We start from the raw sequence: 18,351 nt of genomic DNA on the forward strand, positions 1-18,351 counted from the left end.
ATAGGACAATAGTGTTACATTAATGCTTCAGCAACAATTTCTTAGCCAGAAATCAGATGGCTAGAGACTCAAATGACACTCTAATTTATAGAATAATCTTCCAAGTGAAAAAATAACGGCTAGTCTGTTTGATCCTCGTCAAAATAATCTCGATCGTCGAAAAATACTTGATCATCTTTAAACTTAGCGATTGAATTTATATTTTTGAAGAATTTTCGAATTTCTCATTTAATTCCATTTTTACTAGCTCAAAATTAATTATTTTGAGCTAATTTCCTCAAAAAATTGACGTTGACTTAACCACCAAGGTCCAAGCGTACAATTTTTCTTGAAATATCCAATATTCCCTTGGTGGAAGACCTCCAAAAAATAATTCTTTTAAAACCCACGAATTTTTCCATTAGAAGAAATTAATTTTCTTAAGACATTTTAATTTGATCCTAATTAATTAATTTTCTCACTTAGAATTTTAATTTATTTTTGCCAGAAAATTTAATTAATTGACACTTTAGGGGATTTAATGTTTTTTTCCACCCTCTAATATTTTAGCTATGGTGTCTAAGTATGAGGGACCGTGCATTAAAATATTTTTTACATAAGATCTTTACAAATTCAACCCTCAAAGGGGAGAATACTCGTTTGACTTAGACCCTCAAATTACATACCCAATCCGCGACACACTATGATCTAGTAGACCAAGTGATTTGTAATAAAATAATTTAGCCAACTAGCTTAAATCATTCCCAAATCACTTTTACATAAGACTCGACTAGAACGCTAGGAATCACCTAAAAGACTTTAACGAAGAATTCCACCCTATCTTTGGGGTGAGGATGGAGGAAAAAACTTTGCCGACCATCCAATGGTTGGCCCTACAAAAAATTCTAGAGACTAGATCTTACCCTCAAGGGCCTAGATCTAACTCTATTCTAGCTTTCTTCAATAGATCTCACATGCACAAATAGATTCACAAACACCAAAACCCCAATTAGCGAAAATAATTTACAAGATAATTTACAAAATTATTTTACAAATATACAAGGGTTTATAAATAAATTTTGAGAAAAAAATTATGGAGTTTTTTTCTTTGATAAATGGCTAAAAATACTCTAGAAACCTAATGCACACTATAGCCTTAGTGAAGTTTAAAACAACCACATAAATATTTGGAACCCAAACAAAGTCAATTCATGCCCATACTTTGTGAACTTGTGTACCTGCAAACACTATGTATATATCTCAAGACAATATGTTAATCATATGGCGAATCAAATCATCTAAGATTAGCCCAAAACTATCAATAGAATGACTTCATCTCCATCTAATGAAAAACAAATTTTATCATTTACCACATAGGAAAGTTTGTAGCCAACACATACCACAAATCAAGGAACACTGAACACCTTGAACTACACCCCAAAGTCTTTATTATGATAGAAATAAAAGTTTCCAAGGGACAATAGTGTTACATTAATGCTTCAGCAACAATTACTTAGCTAGAAATCAAATGGTTAGAGCAGTGTTACTTGGGAGCGGGAGCGAAAGTGGGGAGTGGGAGCGAAAACAGGTGCGAGAGCGACATTTTCAAAAGCTCCCAGTTTGGGAGCGAATCCCGGAGCGTTTTTTATATAATATATATATTTTTTATATTTTTGTATTTTGATACATATATGTCAACAAAAACATGTAGAATGATGAATTAAATATAAAAAAACATAGATTGAACCATATAACAACAATCATCTAGAAGTTATAATCTTCATCAACCATGTCCACAAGTTAGAAACATAGTAACATACAACATATTGAGTCTCATGATTCATCAATCTTAAAGTTTCAAGCTTTCAAAATTCAATATATAACATTTATCATCATGATCACCAAAGTTGTACTTGTAAGCTAAGTGTAACCATTACAACAAATAATATCTAACATGAAATGAAATGTTATAAAATGAAATGAAACAACTTTCAACTTTCATGAAGCATCATATTCATAATTCATTACTAATGAGTTATAATTGCCAACTTCAAACTTAAATTGTCATATATTGTTTAAAAAAAATCATAATAAATATGAAAGAGTCAATAGTTATAAAAACTACTAGAAACTAGAAAAGACAAGTAAATCTATTATCTATTGCTTATGCTTGGGCTTCTTGCCACCGCGAGAAATGTCTAACTTTTTAGTCTTGTTGGAAAATCAAGACCTTTGTCATTAATATCACCCTCTAAGCATTAATATCCAGAGGTATCTTTGTTATTACCTCTGTATCTGTACAAGGATCTTTGTCATTAATATCACCTTCTAAGCATTAACATAAAATAGAAAAAGCATAGCATGTCAAGTCAAGATTTTGTTTGAGTGACGAGTACATTTTTAGGAGGGTCATGATAGAGGAGATCGACAACCAATGTCACTAACATTAAGGTACATAAAGGGATTGGTGCTCTTGATTAAATACGAGTTCCATACCCTAATACATGACAAAATTCAATGGAAACATTGCAATCCTGAAATCCTGAAAAACTGATAAGTCTATTAGATTTTGAATGAAATCTAAAATTCTACTTTCTCCATATGAAATCCAATGAGGTCGGAACCACTCTCAAACATCCTACGTCATTTAATGGTAATGTTAAAAATTTAAGTAAAAGGATGAAAATGAAGATTAAGGAGAATGTCACTTTTACTTTAAAAATTTAACATTACCATGAATCGCATATCAATACTAAGGCCATAGACTTGATCATTAAGCTGCCCCACTCAAAACTTATTTGTTTCTTTGAAAAAAAATTGCATTTGGAACATCATTGCAAAAAAAAAAATTATGCTCCCAAAAAGGCAGGGAGTGTTTTTTTTTTAAGGAGCGCGCTCCTGAAATCGCTCCCTTTTTGGGAGCAATTTCAAGAGCGCGCTCCCGACCCGCGCTCGAGTCGCTCCCGCCCGGAGCGTGGATTGAGAGCGAGATTGGGGGGGGAGGCGCTCCCCCGCAACACTGGGCTAGAGACTCAAATGACTCTCTAATTTATAAAATAATCCTCCAAGTGGAAAAATAATGGCTAGTTTGCTTCATCCTTGTCAAAATAATCTCAATCGTTGAAAAATACTTGATCTTTTAATCTTAGCCGTTGAATTTATATTTTTGAGGAATTTTCGAATTTCTCATTTAATTCCATTTTTACTAGCTCAAAATTAGTTATTTGGAGGTAATTTCCTCAAAAAATTGACTTTGACTTAACCACCAAGATTCAAGGGTCCAATTTTTCTTGAAATATCCAATATTCCCTTGGTGGAAGACCTTCAAAAATTAATTATTTTAAGACCCACGAATTTTTCCATTAAGAAAAATTAATTTTCTTATGACATTTTAATTTGACCCTAATTAATTAATTTTCTTACTTAGAATATTAATTTATTTTTACCAGAAAATTTAATTAATTGACACTTTAGGGGATTTAATGTTTTTTCCACCCTCTAATATTTTAACCATGGTGTCTAATTATGAGAGACCATGCATTAAAATATTTTTTACATAAGATTTTTACAAATTCAACCCTCAAAGGGGGAATACCCGTTCGACTTAAACCCTCAAATTACATACCCAATCCGCAACACAATATGATCTAGTAGACCAAGTGATTTCTAATGAAATAATTTAGCCAACTAGCTTAAATTATTCCCAAATCACTTTTACATAAGACTTGAAGGCTGGGAGTCACCTAAGACTATAACGAAAAATTCCACCCTAACTTTGGGGTGAAGTTGGAGGGAAAAACTTTGCCAACCATCCATGTTTAAAAACACAAATGAATCAGTGAGATGAAAAACCTCCTAGGATGAAACTCTCACCAAAATAATAGGCTTACCTAGGTTGTTACATACATTCATGGTCTTATTAGCATCATTTACATTACATAACTTGCAGAATGGGTTTAATGACACATAAATTGCTGACAGATGATCCGATCCTGTCCAAAAAATTGGTACTTCCGCTTCCTTGGAACTTTGACAAAAACTATGCGACAAGCAAAAGTCTGTTGCCCTTAACACAGCTGAGGTTGAGTACATTGCTGCTAGTATGGCTAGTTGTGAGGCAATATGGTTGAGGAAACTCTTTGGAGAGTTGTTTGAGCAAGTACCGGATACGATTGTGATATAATGGGACAACAAGAGTGGGATCCGACTCTCAAAGAATCTCGTATTCCACAATAGGTCCAAGCACATTGAGATCAAATATCACTATATCTGAGATATGGTGCAACGAGGAGTTGTAAGGCCATCACATTTCGACTGATGAGTAGATAGTCAACATCCTTACCAAGCCTTTGTCGAAAGGGAAGTTGTTGGTCTTCAGAGAGTAGCTTGGACTAGTGGAGGTGACCCTTCCAGGAAGGGGCCACGGCTATTCACGAGGGGGCATGGGGTACTCCTTTGGAGCTATAGGGTTGGAGGATCCTTGTCATTTTGATAAGTTGGTCTCCCCTGGTCAAGTATGGGACTTGACGGAGTATTGCCACTCATCTGGCCAATGAGTGAGGAGACTTATGTTTGGAGGATCTTTACCCATGATTGATCTCCCTAAGTCCAGGATGCATGGTGTTCAACCACTTGATCACTAAGATCGAATTGGGCGACATAGGGTTTGAGGATCTTTGTCAATTGTGGTATATCTATCTCCCCTATTATTGGGCGACATAGGGTTTGAGGATCTTTGTCAATTGTGGTATATCTATCTCCCCTATTATCGAAGATATAGGGTTTAGATTCTTAAAGGATATTTATGTTGATTTGGGGTAGCATCGGATGTGCTCTAGCAACGAAAATTGGTGGAGAGGCTAAGGCACGTGAAATATCCAATACCTAGAAAGAGTTTGGGCAGATTCTAAACAGTTTGGGAGATATTAAAATAATTAATATTTTTAGTGAAGTCCCTAAGTTTAGAATATTAATGTGAATTAATATAAAACTGTGTTAGAATGGTCCAAAAGTCATGGATCAAGCCAGATCTTATCTTAGTCGTTGATTAGGGACTTAATCTCGGCCGTTGATTTGTCAACGAGAAAAGTATAAAAGGAGGTTTGAGGGTCACTTGGAGAACACACTGAGGAAGACCAGTCAGTTCAATTTCTAGAGCGGGGTTAGCTGAGAAATTGAACCAATGGTCTAGTGAGCAGTGAGGAGGCAACAAGTACGGAGCAGAGAGACGGGATTAGCCACTGGAGATCAACGCTGAGGCGGGAGAGCCAGACGCAAGGCTTTTCAGGCAAACGTAGAGGCAGCAGAAGACTGCGCAGTCACTAGCTGGGCCTGCCTGGGTGATGCAAAAAGGTCCATGGCTGACGCAATCAAGCAAGGGCTGACGCAAAGGTTTGAGAACCACGTAGATGTCAGTCAAGCTAACACTGGGATTGGGAGAAGTGATGGAGAATTATTTCTCTCTTTGGGTAAGCCAGTTTGGCACCCTGTTGTACTGAAGAATTGCTAAATAATAAAATCCTCCTTTGCTGCACCGGTTTTCCCACATTGAGTTTTTCTGAGGACTGTTGTCCAAAATATCTGTGTCAATGTGTTAATGCTTGTGCATACATTTGTTTTTGTATTACGGTGTGATATCTGCAACAGTATTTATTATAATGTTTATTGAAGTAATTTCATAAATAACTTATTGTGGAATAAGTAGGAAAAATAAATCAATTACTGCAGTGATAGAATTTTCACACTTTACCCTAGTGATAAATTGATTTCCCCTATTATTTGGATGGATCAGTCGATCATACATAGGGTTTGGAGGATCTTTACCCCAAAGTTAAATTGATCTCCCCTATCGTCATTGGATATAGGGTTTGGAGGATCTTTACTCTAGTGGTAAATAGATCTCCCCTATGATGATTCTTCGTCTTTAGATCGAGACATCATTGTTCCAGAGATGAGCAGAGATGAGCAAAGACAAGATGTGATATGATGCGATGATGATGAGACATGTACATCTGAGACGAGGCTTATGATGCAATCAGAAATTCCTCCCTAGCTGAGAGGGAGTGTTGAAAATTGGCAGCTAAGGGAGCAATTTCCTCCTTGGAGAAGCCTACCAAACAAAAGGAGACCCCACTTGCCCTTGGAAAAAAATGGAAAAATAACATTTTTGTTGTTGGACCAAGTCAACTCAGAAAGTACAAGTTGGCCTGGAGCATAAATCCGTCCACCTAAACCACATATAAATAGACCAAGCTTGACATCACTTGGAGGCATCAACACACACATCAAATCATCTACTATTGATTCGATCTAATCTGAAATTGCAGTGGCGGAGCTCACACATGCGAAGGAGAGAGAGGAGATTTTTGTTGACTACATTGACTTTTTGTTTTGGCATCTTTGACCAGCGTTGACTTTGGAAGAATTGTCTTGGTTTGACTTGATTTTTGGATTTGTTTTGAAGACCGAATTTAGGGCGAAGAAGATTGAATTTTTCTAGGCACTTTGACCAACTTTGACCGCATACCTAAGGTTAGGGTTGACTGCAGGTCAACTGTTGACTTTGACCAAATTGTGGAAGGAAATTTGGATTTGTTTTTTTACTGAGTTTGACTGAGCAAAAGAGGTTTCATTCTTTGACTGGTTGACCAAACTTGTTGGAGTTGTTTGGGCTGTTGACTTGGACTAGTTAGGGCACCGTTGACTTTTGTTAAAATTGGCAACTAAGGCCAAACTCCATGTGGGTCACCTCATTTATGGCAGCTGATATTTTTCCTAGATTCCTCTTGTCGAGAGGTGTAGGATTGATCTAAAGATCATCCGATTCCAACAAGTATTTATGGAGATATGAATTTATTTGTATTTACTTGACAAATTGTCAAGGTCGGCCAGCAGTTAAATGTGTGGCACACATGCCCAGTGAATCATATAAATACAAGAGAGGTTGATTCATTTTCTCATCATCTCATCTCACTCATTATTTTCTCTCTCTCCATAGCTTTGGGTTATACAAGGAGTAGCTTACACATGGGAAGAAGAAGGACGCATTAGGGCAAGGAGGACGCTGAAAGGAGGATGCAGAAATTGTTGAAGGTCTCTTTGACCTGCATTGACCAAGCGTTGACTCATCAAGGATGTGGTTTTGGTGTGGCTGCCTCTCCTAGGCAGGCAACACATTTTGGCACAAAAATCAAGGCAATTCGTCCACAGGTTTGACCAACGTTGACTGCCCTAGTTTTGGGCAGCAGGTTGACTTCAGGCAACAGCAGTTTGATTGTGTTTTTGGGGCTGCTCAAGGGTTGTTTCTTCAGGTTGTTCGAGGGCTAGTTGACCGGAAATTGACCAATCATATTGGAGGTCAATTTCAACTCGTTTGACCAAGTTTGACTTTGCTAATCTAAGGTTTGTTGCTGCTGATATAAATTACAAAATTCTGATTTTGTACTATTTCTCTCTGCTGAACTATTGAAGATAAAAGAAGATTTGATCAAAGGGTTTCCCCGCATTGGGGTTTGTCCCTGGCTAGCTGCCACATCTTGTGTCTCTTGTCTTGGCTTGTTTTCTGTTGATCATTTAATGTTCTATCTGCACTTAATGTATATGTGATTGCTAATCTGTGGCTAATAAGAAGAAAAGAAGTAAACTGCTCTAAGCATAGAACATACGATAATTTAACATGGTATCAGAGGTGAGGTGAAAACAAAGCCCAAGCAAGAGCAAGAGAAATCACCAAAGAGAAGGTTGGCAAGGCTATCCTAAAAACTTCATGGGGTCCTCAACACTCTTCCCCGCCGGAGACAAGCTCCATGAGAAATCTAACTATCACGGATGGAAGATATCTTTCGATCTGAATTTAGAAGATTAGGAAGTGTTGGACCATGTGAGCAGCAATATTGTTGCGCCTCCATCAAATGCATCCGTTGCTGCCAAAAGCAAGTGGTCCAAGGGAGAAGTCAATGCAAGGAAGATCATCTGGCACTATCGACAAGCGCGTGGTGGCCTATGTTTCCGAGCTGACAACCTCCAAGGAAATCTATGATAGATTGGTGAGTTTATTTAAAGTTAATGATGCAAATCAAGTTCTGTTCCTTGGAAATAAACTGAAGGAAATTAAGAAGGGCAAAGATGAGAGTATGCAAGCATATTTCTTAAGGATCACCGAGATCAAGAATGATCTCCTATCTATTGGGGAAGTAGTTCCTGACAGGGAAATGACTATCACAACTCTTGGAGGACTGCCAACTGAATGGTATATATTTAGGACTACTCTTCTCAACAATAATGTCATCCCAGGATTTGAAGAATTGATGGCTAGATGTATTCAAGAAGAGACAAGGATGGAAGAGCAAGAAATGCTCGCACTCAAAGGCCATCCCTCTGCCTTTTCTTCTCATGCTAAAAGAAGAAACAATTTCCAAAGAAAAGGTTGGACCAAAGGGTGGAAGAAAAGGTCGATGTTACAATTGCAACAAAATGGGCCACTATGAGAGGGAGTGCCTTGATAAAAGGGACTCACACCATGACGATGACCAAAATCACTCTCAAGGCAATCAAAGGAATGGCAGGTCCAATGGCAGAGGTAAAAGAAATGTCGAAAATCAACGAAGAGGACAACCCTTCAAGAAGGCAAGAAACTCCAAGTATGAATCTAATGTTATTAACAATAAGCAAGATGAATATTGTCTACCAGTGGCCCTCTCTACTACTGCTCCCCCAGACTCGCTGGGAAATTGGCTTATTGATAGTGGTGCCTCAAGGCACTTCACTGGCTACAAAGAAGCTCTCTCCAATCTGATAGAAAAGGAGACCAACCTGGAAATTGTTCTTGGGGACAATGCAAAATATCCCGTGAAAGGCGTAGGGAATGTCACTCTTCAATTGAATCAGGGTAATACAATTCATTTGCAAGAAGTCCTATATGTACCTGATCTCAAAAAGAACCTGGTGTCCGTTTTGGCAATGGAGGACAAAGGCTACAAGGTAACCTTCATTGATGGCAAGGTACATGTATGGAAAAAGAATTTTAAGGAAGCTTTCACTCTTGGGTTTCGAGTCGATTCATTATATCAGGTCGGAGGAAGTCCACTGGGTGTCATGTCTTGTGACACATCACTTCAGTCCGAACTATGGCATCGGAGGTTTGCTCACCTTCATTATAAAGCTCTACCCAATGCAAGACAAATGGTGACAGGGATGCCCGAGTTCCAAGTAGAGCAAGAAGGTGTATGTCCTGGATGTGCCGAAGGGAAGCTCAAAAGGGGACCATTCCCCTCAAGCCAAAGCAAAACCTTCGATATATTGCAATTGGTTCACTCAGACATATTTAGTATGATGCCTGTGAACTCTTTGGGAGGATATTTATATTACCTCACTTTTACAGATGAATATTCTCGCAAGACCTGGATATACTTCTTGAAAAAGAAGGATGAAGTGTTCACTTGGTTTCGTCGCTTCAAAGCCTTGATCGAGAATCAAACCGAAAAGAAGATCAAGATCTTAAGGACTGAAAATGGGACTGAGTATGAATCCAATGAGTTCCATGACTTTTGCAAAGAGGCTGGCATTAAGAGGGAGACTACAACACCATATACTCTTGAGCAGAATGGTGTGGCGGAAAGGAAGAATGTACGATTGTGGAAACTGTCCGTGCTATGCTCCATGATCAAAGACTTCCGAAGTTTCTATGGGTCGAAGCTGCGAATACCGTCGTATATGTGCAAAACCGATGCCCTCATTAAGCATTGGGTTCCAAGACTCCCAAAGAGATGTTCACTGGTAAGAAACCTAACGTATCTCATTTTAGAATTTTTGGAAGTCCGATATATTTTCATGTGCCGAAAGAGGAGAAATAAATTGGGTGCATCTGGAAAGAAAGGAACCTTTGTGGGCTATAGCGAAAACACTAAGGGCTATAGAATCTATGTGGCTGGTCAAAGGGAAATCAAGATTAGCCATGATGTCACCTTTGACAAAGATATGGCTCTTAGCAAAGTTGACAATCTTCCTACTCAAAGGGGATCTAAAGAAGCTGACACCAGGGAACCAAAGGAAAAGGAAGATGAGACGATGCCCGATGTGGAAGAACCTATGGATCCTATTGATCCCCCTCCGCAAGAGCCTTCCTCTTCTAGGAAGAGGCCTTCATGGCTTAGGGGGGACACTTGATGATGTTGAAGGGCACGTTGCACCCAGGGGAACCTTCCGGGAAAGTAAGAAGTCGACCAGGTATCAGGGATACTTGACCATCATGAGCACAATCATCCAAAATGAGCCTTCGTCATTCGCAGAAGCTATCAAGCATCAAGTATGGAAGGATGCTATGACTGAGGAATATGAGTCCATCATGAAAAACGATGTCTGGGATGTGGTCCCCAGACCCCAGGACAAAGCAATTGTCACTTCGAAATGGCTTTACAAGATAAAGCATGCAGTTGATGGAAGTGCGGAAAAGTATAAGGCTCATTTTGTCGCTCGTGGCTTCTCTCAGAAGGAAGGTATAGACTATGACGAGATATTTGCACATGTTGCTCGATATACCACCATCCGCTCGATCATAACCCTTGCTACTTCGCAAGGATGGAACCTACATCAGATGGATGTCAAGACCGCGTTCTTGCATGGTTCGATCAAAGAGGAGGTCTATGTGGAGCAACCCGAAGGATTTGAGATTCATGATCGAGAATCTCATGTGTGCAGGTTGAAGAAGGCCCTCTATGGGCTGAAGCAAGCACCCCGAGCATGGTATGAGAGGATCGATAGCTACTTGATGAAGCTGGGATTCACTAGGAGTGAAGCCGACCCTAACCTTTACTTTAAGGTTGAAGATGAAAATCCTCTCATACTGGTGTTGTACGTTGACGACCTCTTTCTAACAGGTGCAGACCCTCTCATTCACAAATGTAAGAGGGAGTTGGCTTCTGAATTTGAGATGAAGGACCTAGGACTGATGCACTATTTCCTAGGACTAGAAGTCTGGCAGAAGCTAGGGGAGATTTTCCTATCTCAAGGAAAATATGTGGTGAAGATATTGGAGAGATTTGGTATGGTGGACTGCAAGCCCGTGACTACCCCGATGGAGCTTGACTTCAAGAAGTTAAGCAGTAGTGTTGCCGGACCCGTTTTACGAAATGCTACCGAGTATCGTCAACTCATCGGAGCATTGATGTTCTTAGTGAACTCTCGTCCGGATATATGTTTTGCAGTCAACACGTTGAGTCAACATGTGGTTGAGCCTCACCACTGACATTCGATTGGTGCCAAGAATCTGTTGAGATATCTTCGTGGCACAATCACTCATGGGTTGAGATACACTGTCGGAGATGTGGGACTACATGGATATACCGATGTTGATTGGGCAGGTAGTGTGGTAGACCGAAAGAGCACTTTTGGGTGCTGTTTCTCTTTGGGATCTGCTTGGATATCCTGGATGAGCAGGAAGCAGAAGTCGGTGGCTTTGAGCACCGGTGAGGCAGAGTACACTGCTGCTAGTATGGCCTCTTGTGAGGCGGTCTGGTTGCGAAAGCTCTTCAGCGAGTAGTTTGGATTTACATTGGATACCACTGTGATCCTGTGTGACAACCAGAGCGGGATTCATTTATCAGAGCATCCCGTATTTCATGATAGCTCCAAGCATATCAATATCAAGTACCACTATATTCGAGATATGGTGTAGCGGGGAGCAATAAGGCTCCAACATATCGGTACAAATGAACAGGTCGCCGACATTTTGACGAAGCCCCTAGGAAAGGTCAAATTCTTGACTTTCCGAGAACAACTTGGTGTCGTTCAGAGACCCTCTTATGAGGGTCGAGTATGATGTATTGAGCTCTGGGAGCTCTAGGGGGGCGCGAGGTACTTCTTGGAGTGACATGCGACCACAGGGCAACTCACCATCCCCTAGTGGTGCACTATGTTCAGGGTTAAAGGTTCAACCTTCCCCTGTGACACCCCGTGGTGACTGTAGGACAAGATGATTAGTTCTCCTGTGGGCCAGGATGATTATTTCTCCTGTGGCGACTGTTGGACAGGATGATTCGTTCTCCTGTGGACAGGATGATTAGTTCTCTGGTCGAGGCATCCTACCCATGCAGTCTGGGACTCATGGGAAGTACCTCTCATCTGGTCAATGAGCAGGGGAAATGGGGTTAGGGACCATAGTAGTACTATTGATGGATGCATCGTTGTATCTATCGTACTCCCTATGCTAGGATGACCTCCATTGATCTAGGATCAGTGAGAGTGGTATGACACACTCTTAGACTGACTTCGGGTCAGTGGAGGATGGTATGATACATCCTCGATCATTTCTTCTTCTTCATAGTTCGAGCAAAGCAGAGCAGAGCAGAGCAGGGCCAAGCAGTGCAGAGCAGTGCATTTGATGGCTGGGATAGTAGCGACGGTCAGACGGATTACAGATGCAGTTCTCCCTAGTTGAGAGGGTGTGTTAAAATTGGCAACTAGGGCCAGACTCCATGTGGGCCATGTCATTTATGGTAGCTGATATTTTTCCTAGATTCCTCTTGTCGAGAGGTGTAGGATTGATCTAAAGATCATCCAATTCCGACAAGTATTTATGGAGATATGAATTTATTTGTATTTACTTAACAAATTGTCAAGGTCGGCCAGCAGTTAAATGTGTGGCACATATGCCCAGTGAATCATATAAATACAAGAGATGTTGATTCATTTTCTCATCATCTCATCTCACTCATTCTTCTCTCTCTCCTTAGCTTTGGGTTATACAAGGAGCAGCTCACACATGGGAAGAAGGACGCATTAGGGCAAGGAGGACACAAAAATTGTTGAAGGTCTATTTGACCTGCGTTGACCAAGCGTTGACTCATCAAGGGTGCGATTTTGGTGTCGCTGCCTCTCCTAGGCAAGCCGCTGATTTTGGCACAAAAATTGAGGCAATCTGTCCATAGGTTTGACCAGCGTTGACTACCCTAGTTTTGGGCAACAGGTTGACTTCAATCAACAGCAATTTGACTGTGATTTTGGGGCTACTCAAGGGATGTTTCCTCACGCTGTTCGAGGACTAGTTGACCGGAAATTGACCAAGCATATTGGAGGTTAATTTCAACTCATTTGACCAAGTTTGACTTCGCTGATCTAGGGTTTGTTGTTGCTGATATAAATTACAGAATTATGATTTTGTACTATTACTCTCTGTTGAACTATTGAAGATAAAAGAAGATTTGATCAAAGGGTTTCCCGCGCCACATCTTGTGTCTCTTGTCTTGGCTTGTTTTTTGTTGATCATTTAATGTTCTATCTGCACTTTACTTAATGTATATGTGATTGCTAATCTGTGGCTAATAAGAAGAAAAGAAGTAAATTGCTCTAAGCATAGAACATACCAACCTTGCTCTGCGCTGATCAGTCTCTGGTCTCAAGCTACTACATCTGTCTCTCCAACCAACTACTAAATCTCGGGCTCCGTAGCAAGGAATTGATCCAAGAGGTGGGTTCCTCAAGGATCCTGCCCACATGTAGTCCTCCCGACTACAGTTCAATATCGCCCCATTTCCCTCCTGGAGATGCATGGGCACTCATGGCAAACTCATCTTTGTTAATTTTTGTTGGAGCAGCCTTAGGATCATGTTTCTCATCCTTATCCTTTTGCTTTAAAGAACATTGGAATGCAAAGTGGCCCATCTCGCCACATCTAAAACATTTCCCTTCGAAATGTCCTTCTTCCGCTTTCGCTTCTATTGTCCCTTTGATGCTAGAGTTGCGTTCTCCTCCTCCTCCTTGGTCTTCATGCCACTCCCACTGCTACCATTGAGATTGACCTTAAGGTAGTCTTTCCCTGCCCAATATACTTTGGACTTATACTTGCCATTCATCTGAGACTCCATTCAGGGTCGTCCTTACCATCGCAGTAGACTGAGGAGTAGACCCCTTCTCCCTCCTGCATCAATGTTCGCTGCAACTTTTGTTCTAAGTACATTTTCCGTTGTTTGGAAGAATCTTCATATAGTGAAGACAAAACTTCCCACATTTCTCGGGTTGTATCTTTACCCTGGAAGTGTGAGACCACATGATCTCGAACTCCATCGAGTATGAACCTCTTCGCCTTTCCCTGCTCAACCTTGTACTTCTTCTGATCATTGTTTGCCGGAACAACCACAACACTCTTGACGTAAGCTTTGAGATCGTACTCCTCCAGAAAAGCTAAGATTCTGGTCTTCCATATGACATAGTTGGAAGCTCCTTCCAACCTGTCCTGATCTCTAAGCCCATGTGATGCCATCTCACCCAAACTGTCAAATTGACTCCTCTTGTCACTGCACAGCACTAGTCTGTTGCCCGGCAAGTGAAAAAATTCGAACTTTTGGAGAGAAAAGTCCTCTAAGGAGAAAATTCCCCTTCTATGTGTCTTCACTCTTTTTTCGACGGATTTTTGCCCCGGCAGAAACTGTGTCCTTCAAGCACTGCGTTGAGGCTCTGCGTCACTCCCTCTGCCTCTGCAAGTTCACGAACCGAAAATCATACCTCTGCCGACTCGCTCAAAGAGAGATTTCATCGAAATCTCTGCTTTCCCGACAAGCACTATGTAGTATGCAATCCCTTCAAGGGGATTCAAATTGTTGCCAAATGCAGCGATTGGCCTCTCTGCTCAGCGTTAGATCTGCTCTTCTTGTTTTAAAATCAATGCCCTAATACCATGTGAAAATTCCTATACTCAAGGAACCCCTACTGCAACAAAACTGAATTTATTTCGCCTACCTGATTTTAATATACATTATCAAGTTATTTTCTGAAAAATACTAAAGTAAATTACTTCTATAGCCCACACCAATTTAATTTGATTACATGAAACAAGAAACTGAGCAAAGAAAAAGACACATAGGACACCGTTATTTTTGGACAAAATAGTCCCCAGAGAAACCCAATGTGGGAAAACTAGTGCAGCAACTCTGAGGGTTTTATATTATTAAGCAGTAGTTATGAATACAATGTTGGATGCCCTCCCGGCAATCCAGTTACAGAAAAAAATATAATGGCGGAAAACTGAGTGAGATTACCTCACTTCACCCGGCAGATTCCGGCTGATCCGGCAACAGAACTGGCTAACCCCAGCTATCTCTGCGTTGGCCCTGCGTCAGCCTTACAGGCTCCGCGTCAGCATTGCATTGTCTCTTCTACCTCTTGGAGCTTCTGTGTCAACCTTCCTTGGCTGTTTCAGCAACTCCCCAGCAAAATTCTAAATTTTTGCGTGAGGGCAGCTTCTCCTCTGCGCTGGCTCTCCCTGGTTCAATGTCAGGCCTGCATGGGCCCAGACTGGCCCAGCGTCAGTCCCTCTAGGTGCTACGTTGCCTCCATTAGTGGCTCTCCGCCTCTCTGCCCACTATTCCCGAACTATCCCTACACCTCTACTACAAAATGATCACTTTTGAATTTCTCAGCTTCCTAGCCCCAAAAATCGAACTCTAAATCAATTCGTTCTCTCCGTGTGTTTCTAAATGAATCCCAAGCCTCCTTATACTTTTCTCATTGAGACTTCAGTGACCGAGATTAAGTCTCTAATCAACGGCTAAGATTAAAACTTGACTTGATCCGCTTTCTAGAACATTCTCACCCATATTTTGATTAATACCCATTAATACTTTAATTATCCTAAGTTTAGACTTACGAACCCCATTAAAAATATTAATGATTTTAATAAAATACAATCTGGGTGGAATTTCACCCAATGGTTTATGGGTTCTTTAGAACTCGTGTGCCTTAGTCTCTCTAACAATTTTCATGGCTAGAGCACATTCGATGCTACTAAAAACTAACACAACTCTCCCTCTAATTCGATTTTCTCTTGTCGAACTTCGACCAATGAGAAAACCGATCTTACTCGGGTAACTGAGTTTTTGCCTTTAGTGTATTCTCCAAGTGCCCATCAAGCCTCCTTTTATAATCCTCTCGTTGATCAATCAATGCCTAAGATCATTTGACTTGATCTCTGCCTTATTCTATAAGTTTCACCCAGAGTTTAGATTAATACCCATTAATTATTTTAATTTCCTAAGTTTAGACTTGGGGTCCCATTAAAAATAATTAATTATTTTAATAAAACTGTCTCCGGGCGGAATTTCCTAAAACGATTTCTAGGTATTGGAGAATGCATGTGTTTAAACCTCCCTGCAAATTTTGAGGCCTACAGCACATCCGATGCTACCCCAAATCAACAATCCTCAACGACTTGTATAAATATAAGTGACCTCCAACCTCATTTGGCACCTCACTCACTCACACATTCTTCTCTCTCCTTCTCTCATTGGTTCGTACAGCTATTGGGCATATCTTTTCTCTCACATGTGTGGCAAGGAGGACGAATTTTAGGATAGAATTACAGGGCTGAAAATTTCAGAATTCTCCTGCAGTTTGACCAACGTTGACTTTGACTTTCCAAGCAGAATTTGTATTCAATATTTTGGGCAGTTTTTTGTTTGGGCAAGCCGTACTATTTGGCATAGAAACCGAGGTGATCTGAGCACTTTGAATGCAGAGATAAATTGTAGGTTGACCACAGATTTCCAGGGTAGAATTTGACCAAGTTTGACTGCTGACTTTGACCACCTATTCAGGTTGAGTTTCACTACCTTTGACCAAGCTTCAAAGGGGATTTTTTTTTTGCATTGACCATCTTTGACTTTCTAGTTAGGGCTGAATTTGACTGTAGTTGACTGTAGATTTGACAGGGCTATTTTGACTTTGATTTGGCAAGTCAATTTTGACTTTTTGTACTCTCTCTCTATGTTGAACATTTGATATAATAATAAGAAGAATTGATCAAAAGATTTTCCCCATCTTGGGGGTTTTCCCTGGCATCTGCCAAATCTAGTGTCCTCTTGTCTTGGCTTGTCTTCTGCACTTTATTATTTGTATTCTATCTACAGTTACTGTCAATGTGATTTATGGTTAATGTGATTGCTATTGGAAAACTAAAATGGAAATTGTCATTGGGCTACTAAAGGGCATTGAAGTAATTGTGTTAAGCATAGAAAATACCATTGTTAACTAAAATTAACATGGTCACCTCCTCACAAATCAAGTACCCATGATTTGTGGGAGTACCTCCCAAGCTACAAAAGTTAACACGGTCAACTGCAGTTGACTGCGACCATATCATTTAGGCAAAGTCTTCCTCTTCTACAGTCAAACTTGCCCTTTTTCCTATAGTCAAACACACCCAGATTCTCGATCAAATAAAGTAGGTCAAACTTGATCAAATGGTAGCTTTTGTAACTCAGTCAGACTTCAAATCTTCCTCTTGACTTCGCATGTGTGGAAAAGAATAGAAGAGAGAATGTGTGATCTGAATTGGTCAAATGAGGAAGTCAAATTGTGTATTTATACTTGTCAAATAGGTGACTTTTGACCAAGGGTCACACCTTTTCATGGTGGGGCCAACTTGATCATTTTGGGCCTACATGAAGCCCAAAAGTTAGAGTTTTTATTTTTATTTTCATAATTATCCTTGGCCAACTTGGGAGGCCTCTTGGCATGGGGGAATACCTCTCGATGCTACACAAAAATCAACAAGAAATTGGGTGGAAATATGATGGACATTGGAAACAACACTGACCACATTGTACAGCGTTTGCCAATTTGGAAATGCCCTATGGTATGGCTGGTGACATTTCCATGACATTTTGCTGAGTTGAGGCCACATTTCAGATGATTTTTTGCTTGTTTGTGGGCCCACCTAAGCACCCATGAGGGGCATGGGATCCTTAGAGAGCCTAAAAATGCTTAAATAATGACTACTGAAGACATCTAATCAATTCTAAACACAATAAAATGATTTTTACATTCACTTGGAAAGTAACAAAATTAGAAATCTCTAAAAACCCTAACAGCCTTTCTTTGTCTATAAGAAGGCACTCCATTTCACTCATTCCTCACACTTTCTTCAGCAAGAAGAGCTTCCTCCAGCAGCAGCAAGTATTTTACTCATATTTTAGAGCTTTAAAAGCAAGCTTTGGCAGCACTCATGGTTTCTCAAAGTGTCATTTCTGATGCTCCTAGGGCTCCTCATGCAAGCAACAAGAATACTGTCCTCTTTGGAAGTATGTTAGCAACCTCAAATAAATGGGTGGTGGGAGTTCATGTGAATATAGGTGTAATTTATGCAATAATTGAAAGATCTACAAGGGCTCTTACACAATGTCAAGTCTCACATTTTGCATGAAGGGGTAAAGGGTGTTAATTTTTGTGCACATACCAGAAATTAGGTGGTGAGAGCCAAACTTTACAACGAACATAATGATGCTCAAAAGTTGAAAGAGCAAAGAAGCAATATTGGCACCGGTAGCAATACTCGCTCAATTGCTAGCGGTGAACCAAAAATTGTTAGAGGAGGAGGGCAGTACA

The 18,351-nt window shown here is 40.3% G+C and overlaps 1 protein-coding gene across 2 annotated transcripts in view; it reads right to left on the reverse strand.

Annotated features, from left to right (window-relative positions):
- Positions 1-18,351, reverse strand: part of LOC149261990 (Major facilitator superfamily protein) — a 399,155-nt gene that overhangs the window by 368,631 nt on the left and 12,173 nt on the right. The window lies entirely within an intron of this gene.

This window comes from Pinus tabuliformis, chromosome 6, assembly GCF_031772625.1.
Source record: "Pinus tabuliformis cultivar Carrire ecotype Pingquan chromosome 6, CPIR1, whole genome shotgun sequence".
Classification (NCBI taxonomy): domain Eukaryota; kingdom Viridiplantae; phylum Streptophyta; class Pinopsida; order Pinales; family Pinaceae; genus Pinus; species Pinus tabuliformis.